The sequence below is a fragment of the Labeo rohita genome, chromosome 3, assembly GCF_022985175.1.
Source record: "Labeo rohita strain BAU-BD-2019 chromosome 3, IGBB_LRoh.1.0, whole genome shotgun sequence".
Lineage (NCBI taxonomy): Eukaryota > Metazoa > Chordata > Actinopteri > Cypriniformes > Cyprinidae > Labeo > Labeo rohita.
The window spans coordinates 37,078,771-37,088,098 of record NC_066871.1 but is presented as its reverse complement, the minus strand read 5'-3'; the positions used below and the strand labels follow the sequence as shown (position 1 = coordinate 37,088,098).

General features: G+C 36.4%; 1 pseudogene; it reads right to left on the bottom strand.

Moving 5' to 3' along the window:
- Positions 1-2,477: 2,477 nt before the first annotated feature.
- LOC127162950 (uncharacterized) lies at positions 2,478-4,097 on the bottom strand (annotated as a pseudogene).
- Between the last annotated feature and the right edge of the window lie 5,231 nt (positions 4,098-9,328).

Below are 9,328 nucleotides of genomic sequence, written 5' to 3'. Positions count from 1 at the left end.
TTTACAACAAAAGGCCAACAGTGATAATTATGACTGATAGTGCTTGATTTTTTTTTAAACCATATGCAGTATGTGCAGGAAAATGCAGATTTTTTTTTTTTTTTTTTTTTTTTGACAATCATAATCATGAAGTAATTTCAGGTGCATCTAAAAAAAAATTGAATATTGTGAAAAAGTTCATTTTTTGTTCGTAACTTATTTCAAAAACTGACACAGAATGTCACAGAAGTCACAAAATGTCATTACTGAAAGGGGTTGCTGTTTACAAAGTGGGGGGTTGATGGATGAAGCAGGGGTGCCTTTTTTTCGGTACTTTACCATTACTGTATAATAACAAAAACATTTATTTCCATAAAAAAAAAAGAGTCCAAAACTCTCAGTTTCAACATTTTGAACAATATGGCCCTACAATCTTTTTCTTTCTTTTTTTTTTTCAGAAATGTTTGCGTTTTAATTTTTCTGATAATCAAATAAAGGCATTAAACATGTATTTATTTTTAATCAAATTAAAATTCCTTAAAAAAAATCCTTTATTTTTTTGGCTGGTTTAACAGGTTTACTGTTAAAATTAATAAATGGAAGAAAATTTGTGTGAATATTCTGTTAAAAAAGTTTTAATAATAATTGTAGATTTTTTTTTCTACAATTAAGTGGTTAATCTGGTTGCAATATTTATTTTTATCATTTGTTTTATTTAAATTGTCCAGAAATGTAAACATATAAAGATTCATCCAAAAAAATTGACAAATTCCGTGGCATTCTGCGCTATAGAGTAAATTCCGTTTTTATGAATGGACTCAGTGATCCCGTCCGCGTTTTCGCGGAGAAATTGTAAACGCGCTGTTAGAATTTGCTGTATTTGGTTGACCAGTGGTTTGGATGGTTCGCCATATGTATTAGATTTCTCTAATACATAAAATAAGTAAGCTTGACCAAAGTTCAGGGGAAAAGAGTTTATTGAAGAAAGTCGTGTAGCATAGCCGTCTTCTAGATCTTAACCCATGTAAGGGTCTGAAGCTTCTTCCTAGTTTCTTCCAAAGTTCTTCATAGCTTCTCCTTAGCTTCTCCATAGCTTCTACATAGCTTCTCCATAGTTCTGTCTTTAAGACAGAACTTTATACCTAAAGACAAATGGCTAGAAGCAATAGATACTGTCAAGACCCCCTGCTGGGGATCCTGTAATCTACAAGAAGTTCCTACAAAATGCTGTTCCTTTGTTATTCTAAATGTATGGACCATTTGGTTCACACCTTTACAGAGACAGTTCCTGTTGATTGCATCTGGGGCACAGTCACAATGTAAATGCATTTGTCTCATAATCTTTCAATCCCCCCATGATCATTTTTGATCACAAAACATACTTTTCAGTAATCATGAATACAGCATACTGTATACAGGCTCCATTACTTAAGATGACAGAATAAGAGTTCATGGTGAAGTTTGCATTCTCTCGAATGCCTAAGTCTTTTTTATTGTGGTATGGCGATCATGTGGAAGTGGCGGATGTTGCTGTGTTCTGTGGATGTTCAGGCATGTTCATCTAGGTGGCCAGTGCAGTGCAGTCTAAGCGTTGGATGTCTTTGCACATCCTCTGGGAACGCTGGAACACCTGCAATCACGCACAAGAGAAAAAGGAAACGTATCTTTCCAAAGAAGAGATTTTAAACAAATCATGCCTAACTGCCAATAAAACTGTCCCTATTTAATATCGGCAGGACACTACAGTGTTTATCAGTGGTAGAATGTTCATGTCTTCATCCTCAGGCGACAAGCTAGAGCCTAAAAACCCTAGTCCGGCCATATCTGGACTCTGAAAAACACTACTGCCATCTATCCCTCATCTCTAGGCAAATTCACATCTATCCACTCGTTGTTTCCCTGCACCTTAACTGCTGCATCAGTTACTAAATGATCCTCAAGTGGTCTTTGCCACCTGGATTCTTGCTGTGACATATGAGTTTTTTGTGTCTTTACCATACCATGGTCCCTCTTTGGAGATGTCAAAACTTGATTCTTGGCACTGTGTACCGCCAGGCTGAGTCTTTCATCATTTTGGACAAGGCTGTCAGATGTTGGATTTTCATTGGACATGGGCTGGCCTTGGACATGTTCAGAAGGGCATAATATCCTTGTAGCTTCCTTGTGGTTTCCCTCACTACCTTGGTTGTCATCTTGCTGTTCAACTCCAATTTCGATCAGTGAGGATACTTCTTTGCACTCTTCATTTTGCATTTGTTTACTGCCCTGCTGTCTGTGTGGTTTAAGTTGTCTTAATGCCACTGTATGTGGACCTCTCTCCTTTACAGCTTGATTAGCAGCACTGCCTTCTAGGACATCATCTTTGGCTTCAGTTGCTGAGGTTTCTGTGTATGCTTTTCCCTTCTCTATGGTGTCTTCTCTTGTCTTGTTCACATACACATGGAGTCCATAAGCTTTTGGATGAGATGTCGCTAGCTGGTGCTGCAGAGAGAGGTTCTTCAGTTTCCCTGCGGCTCCACAGCATTTAGCAGAGTCTGTTTTTGTTTGGCTGTCAACTGCTGAAACCTCTTCAATAGGTTGTCCTCATCATTACTTTGATGTTTTAAGCTCATCTTGCAATCACGAACCCAGTGTCCTTCCTCGTTGCAATTCCTGCACCTTCCTTGAGGTTTGGTTTTTGAGTATGTCTGATATTCACTTTTTTTATACCCCGTTGTCCTGTTGTTGTACAAGGTTTTGGATTGCAAAGCTCTGAGTTTGACGTCTTGTGTTCTTTCAATCTTTGCTGACCATTCAAAAATCTGGATGAATGTTGTTCCAATACTGTCCCAGTCATCATACTTCATTTTAAGAGCTTGAGAAATCTCAGGTTTCAGTCCATTCACAAATGTGGCTTTAAGAGGCATGCTAGTATCTTTACTGAGATCTTCACTGTTGTTGTTCACACCAGCATGTTCCGTCCAAGTTTGCATGAAGCGTTCTTCAAACTCTGCAACACTTTCTCCTGTCTTCTGCATGCAAGAGGTAATTTTACCCCAATTAACCTCTACAGGTTTCAGTTCAAACAAAAAAGTTTGCACCGCTTCCCATCCATCCTCAATGTTTACTTGAGAATCACCAATCTTTCTTTCAGCACTTTCTGTTAGTCTCTTTTGGTCATTGTCTCTCAAGTTCACATTAACAATCATCACACCGTCTAGTGGATGTAAATTGTAGATTTTCTGCAAGCGTTGAAGAAATTGCCAAACTCTTCGTGGTTGCTTGTACACATCTGGCAATTCTTTTGACCATTTGTCAACTTGTTCTGGAGTAGCTGGCTGGTATGTTCTGTATGGAACATATTTCTTTTCAAACTTTTTTACAATGCGAGTTCATCGTTCACCGTTCTCCTCATACTCCTCCTCATTGTCAATTTCAACTTCAGTCCATCTGTTCTTGACAATTACAGGAGCAAGTCTAACCTTTGTGTTCCTCGTAGCCTGAACACGTGTTGATTGAAGATTCATCATCACTGTCAACTGAGCTGCTTGAAGATTTTGATTCCAGTCTTTTGGAGAGCAAAGTCAGCAACTTGTCATTCTCATGTAACAGTCTTTCTTTGTACTCTTTTACAATCTGCAATTGTTCAGCTAGTGCTCGAACCTTGCTTTCTCTGCTTTGGTCTCACGTTGTTGTTTGTCAGTCTCACACTTCTGCAGATGTTGTAGAATTTGTTTGACCAAAACCACAGACAGTCCATCTTTCTTGGTGTTTGTCCATAAGCACTGTGTTTTTCCATAAGCCCTTTTAATGTCCGACAAGGCCCATTGTCCACTTTCTGAGTGCTTAATGCTGTACCTTTGGCACATGTCATCATGACACTTCCTCAGTCCCAGCCTTTTGTCCAAATATACATTCAGATTGTCCAACATCTGATCAATGGTGACATTTGGAGGTTCTGTCCCATGCCTTTCTGTTGTTGGTCTCAGTGCAGAGCCATAACAATTGTTTTGTGGAGACTCAGCCATGGCAAGTACAGGAAAAGTGCCCTCAGAGGTGTGAAAACAGAACAAAAGGTGTTAGAGCTGTTAAAGGTACTTATTCAGATTTCAATTCACAGCAATCTCTTAGACTGACCATTTCAGTTACACAGACAAATCATTAGTTTGCTAACTTAGTTTTCAATACTACATACAAAAAAAAAAAAAACATTCATTATTTTTCTTTGTTTAATTTCTGAAAAATCCTAAGTGATAAGACTTGTTCAATTCTTTCTGAGTCCTAGCTCAGAAGGCTGAATTACTTTGCTTCAAATTTGTCCCTTAGACAATTTACTTTAGATCTTTCTGTATCTTTCAACAGAAGGTAAACAAACTTGTTTCATGGCTTTATACCATCTTCTTTTAACCCAATTACTTTTCAAAACTAAAAAAGTGGCTACTGAATTCCCAAGAATTCAAGTCAAGAATTCCCAATTCTTGCAGCAACATCAGTCCCAATGCTTTTTACGGCTCCTACGGTCTCTGGACGAATGGACCAAATTGTTGGGTTTTTTTTTTTTTACACAATTCCTACAGACAAAAAGAGAAAGGACAAAGCCTCTGATTCTACAATCTCTTTATGAACGGACCAAATTGTTTTTTAAACAATTCCTACAGACAAAAAGAGAAAGGACCAAGCCTTTGCTTCTACAGTCTCTTTCTGAACGGACCAAATTGTTCCTTTAACAATTCCTACAAACTCCAGAGAACAGGACTAAGCCTAGAATTAGATATCTGTGGCTCCTACAGACTCATGAGAAAGGACTAAACCTTTTTCTAAAATGATTCTTACAGACTCAAAAGAACAGGACCAAGCTATAAACACTATTTCTATAGCTCCTACAGTCTCAGGAGAACGAACTAAATCATTTAAAAGGTTCCTACAGACTCAAGAGAAAGGCCCTAGCCAAAAATTCTTGAATAGTGCTACACTGATTCTTATGGCTTTACTACATACATCAAATGATCTGCTTACTTATGAAAGAGTGTTCTTCAAGTGTTCTTTTAGAGAGCTGATAAGTTTCACTCACCAAATTAGAATCTTTGAGACAGGATCCAGTTGATTCAAATAATTGTGTCCACAGATGCAGTCTGTTGTTCTTCAACACAAAAACTGTTGAATCTCCAAGACTTTTCTGTTCACTTCTTGTTGCAGTTGGTGAGTTCTCTTCTTATCTGTCTCTCCTGGCTGGCTCTCGCCAAATTGTTAGATTTTGCTGTATTTGGTTGACCAGTGGTTTGGATGGCTCGCCATATGTATTAGATTTCTCTAATACATAAAATAAGTAAGCTTGACCAAAGTTCAGGGGAAAAGAGTTTATTGAAGAAAGTCGTGTAGCATAGCCGTCTTCTAGATCTTAACCCATGTAAGGGTCTGAAGCTTCTTCCTAGTTTCTTCCAAAGTTCTTCATAGCTTCTCCTTAGCTTCTACATAGCTTCTCCATAGTTCTGTCTTTAAGACAGAACTTTATACCTAAAGACAAATGGCTAGAAACAATAGATACTGTCAAGACCCCCTGCTGGGGATCCTGTAATCTACAAGAAGTTCCTGCGAAATGCTGTTCCTTTGTTATTCTAAATGTATGGACCATTTGGTTCACACCTTTACAGAGACAGTTCCTGTTGATTGCATCTGGTGCACAGTCACAATGTAAATGCATTTGTCTCATAATCTTTCAGCGCCTTTATGTAGAGACAGAATTGACATGCCATTGTGTAAATAGGGCCGGCCTTAGGGCCAATTTTCAGGTCATAGTTCAGACGTGGGCCTGACTTCGGGCCTGTTTTAGGCTTCTCCTTATTTTTATATTTCAAACATCAACCAATTATGCATGCTAGTGCAAACAACACAAGAATTTACTTTCGCTTTTACTTTCGAGACTGGCTCAGAAGGCGTTTAGTGTCTCTGTTAGCATCAAGCTCGCCTTCTGTGCAGCTGGAACAGTTCCGTGTTTAAGTGCATGCAATTGGCTAAAGCTTGCTGCAAAGCACCAGCAAAAGTTATCGTCATGAATGTGTCGTAGACCCTTTACAGTTCCGAATGATGTGTTACTCTTACTTTTATGAATTGTTTCCACTGAAAAAAGCAAGTGGTCGCGCTGACACCTCCATGTCCCACAAAGCCGCTTTAGCTTCAACTCTCAGCACAAATGATTGGATATGCACCTAATAGCACACATTTATCTAAGTTTAACGTCTAAACAAACATTGTTTTATGTCTATAGTTTTTTTTTTTAGTCAAGTTGTGATGATTTGAAAAGGCAAAATTAATCAAACAGACTATGATCAGTCTTCCACTGGCTGCTTGGTCGTTACTTTAAAAAACAAAAACGAACGTATGTTTAACGAACAAAAAAATGCTTCAAACGTTTTTCTAAATTTAACTTAATAAAAAACGAAACTAAATATAATCACTTTGCCATTACATACAAAACTGAGCTATTTTAATAGCTTAAACAGCTGCTTTGGGAGAAGGGGGAAAAAAGACGGGCTTGGGTCGGACTCGGGCCGAGAATTCTGAGAAGCTGTCGGACAAGGGTTGGGCTAGGGCCTATATTGGTGACTGCAAGCTTAAGAATACTATCAAGCAAAGCCGATTAAAACACTTGGGAGAGTTTCACAAGGAGTGAAGTCAGTGCATCAAGAGTCACCACGCTCATACGTCTTCAGGAAAAGGGCTACCAAGCTTCTGAAACAAACAAACAAAAAAAAACGTCAGAAGCATCTTATCTGGGCTAAGGAGAAAAAAAACTGCTCAGTGGTCCAAAGTCCTCTTTTCAGATAAAAGTAAATTTTGCATTTCATGTTGAAATCATGATCCCAGAGTATGAAGGAAGACTGGAGAGGCACAGAATGCAAGCTGCTTTAAAGCCCAGTGTGAAGTTCCTGAAATCAGTGATGATTTGGGGTGCCATGACGTCTGCTGGTGATGGTCCATTGTGTTTTATCAAGTCCAAAGTCAGTACAGCCATCTAACAGGAGATTTTGGAGCACTTTATGCTTCCATCTGCTAAAAAGCTTTATGGAGATGCTGATTTCCATATGAACATACTTTAAAGACCTTGAACTTTTCAGTTTTGCAAATCAGTTTTTTGATTGATCTTAGGGAATATTCTTATATTTTGAGATACTGGATTTTGGACTTTCATGAGCTGTAAGCTCTAATCATCAAAATTAAGACAAAAAAAAAAAAAAAAAAACCTTTAGAAATATTTTACTTTACAAGTAATGAATCTAGAATAAATCAACGTTTCAGTTTTTGAAATAAGTTACAAACAAAAAATGAACTTTTTCCTGATATTCTCATGTATATACCTCTGGATTTATTTCTTTTAAATTGGTTAGTAATAAGCAGTTTTGAGCAGTACTTGGTTACTAGTGATATATTACATTGAAAATTTTCTTTACCTATTAACTAGTAGTGTAACTAATTACTAATAAAATTTAAGTAGTAATATTTAAGTTGTCATCCAAAAGAAGAGCTAGTTACTAGTTACTTTTTTGTTACAATTGCTAATGATTTGAAATTCAAAAATGCAATGATCCCTATCAATTTTCATAACTGTTGTTGTGTGTGTACGCACATGAGATCACCAGTGTTGGCTGGCTGTGTAGCCAGCTCACTTCATCAGAAGATGGAGAAGCCCACATCAAATAAAATTATTTTAATTTAGTAGGGAGAAAGGATGACAAAAACATCAGTGTCAAATTTGAATTGTGTAGTGATACTAAGACTTTGTCTACTGTGAACAACAACTTGTTTGTCATTTCAAGTACCAAGCGTGACCCAAAAATGAAGAGGCTCAGAACTATCAGGAAAAATACTTATAAAAAGCTTATAAAAACTGTAAAATTCTTGCAAAATATCATAAAATCTTCATCATAATCAAAAAATATTATTCAGCAAAAATATATTACATTGATTTTCTCTAAAAACAAAACAACACACACACACACACAAAAAAAAAAACACATTTCCAAGCATGACCCAAAAATGAAGAGGCTCAGAACTTTTATATTACATTGATTTTCCCTTAAATAAATGAATGAATGAATGAATGAATGAAAATAAAACACATTTCAAGTACAAAGTGTGACCCAAAAATGAAGAGGCTCAGAACCTAATTCATTTTAACAAAAAAAAAATAATAATAATAATAACTCATAAAAACTGTATAAATATTGCAAAGTATCATAAAATCCCTTCAAAATTTGTCATCATAATCAAAAAATATTATTAAACAAAAATATAATAATATAAATATATAATACAAACAAAAAATCACTTACATTTCAAGTACCGAGCATAACCCAAAAATGAAGAGGCTCAGAACGTCATTAATTTTAACAGAAAAAATAACTCACAAACTATTTAACATAACATACAAACTATTTAAAAATTGCAAAGTATCATAAAATTCTTTCAAAACTCTTCATCATAATCAAAAAATATTATTAAACAAAAATATATTACATTGATTTTCCTTTAAAAAAAAAAAACAATTACATTTCAAAGAAGAGGCTCAGAACTTAATTCATTTTAATGAAAAAAAAAAAATAGCTTATAAAAACTGTATAAATATTGCAAAGTATCATAAAATCCCTTCAAAATTATTTGTAATATTCAAAACATATGATTAAACAAAAATATATTACATTGATTTTCCTTTAAAAACAAACAAACAAACAAAAAAAAACACTTCAAGTACCAAGTATCACCCAAAAAGGAACAAGCTCGGAGCTCATAAAAATATTATTTTTTTATTCTTTGCAATATTTATACCAATTTTATGAGCGATTAAGATATAAATATATTTTATATCGTAAACGCTCTGTTCCTATTTGCACAACAAACATTCATTCATGCAGCTGTTACATGTACCACACACTTAAAATCGTCTCAGTTACGTATGGTAACCCTTGGAAAACACCGCACCACAAAGAGTTATAGGTGGAAATACACACATGGGGCCACATAAGGAGCCACTACATATGGGGCACAATCCAACCATGAAAAGTAAGGAAGTTCATACTTTATGTTGGAAACTCGTAGCGAGTCCCTCCGCAAAAACTCTGCCACGTCCAGAAGTGCCAGTGATGGAGATGGTGTCCAGGGTTCACGTCAGGAAACCTACTGAAACTCAGAAGCGTAAATCACCATTAGGGGAAGCGCTTAGGCAAGCTCTACACCGACCAGTGTGCTGAGTCAAGAATTAGTATTCAAGACTCTAGCTGACACTGGTTCCATGCGCAAATTGTAAAATTTGGCAAATGTGTTAGGTGTAGCCCAACCTGCAGCTCTACAGATGTCTGTTAATAAGGCCCTGTTT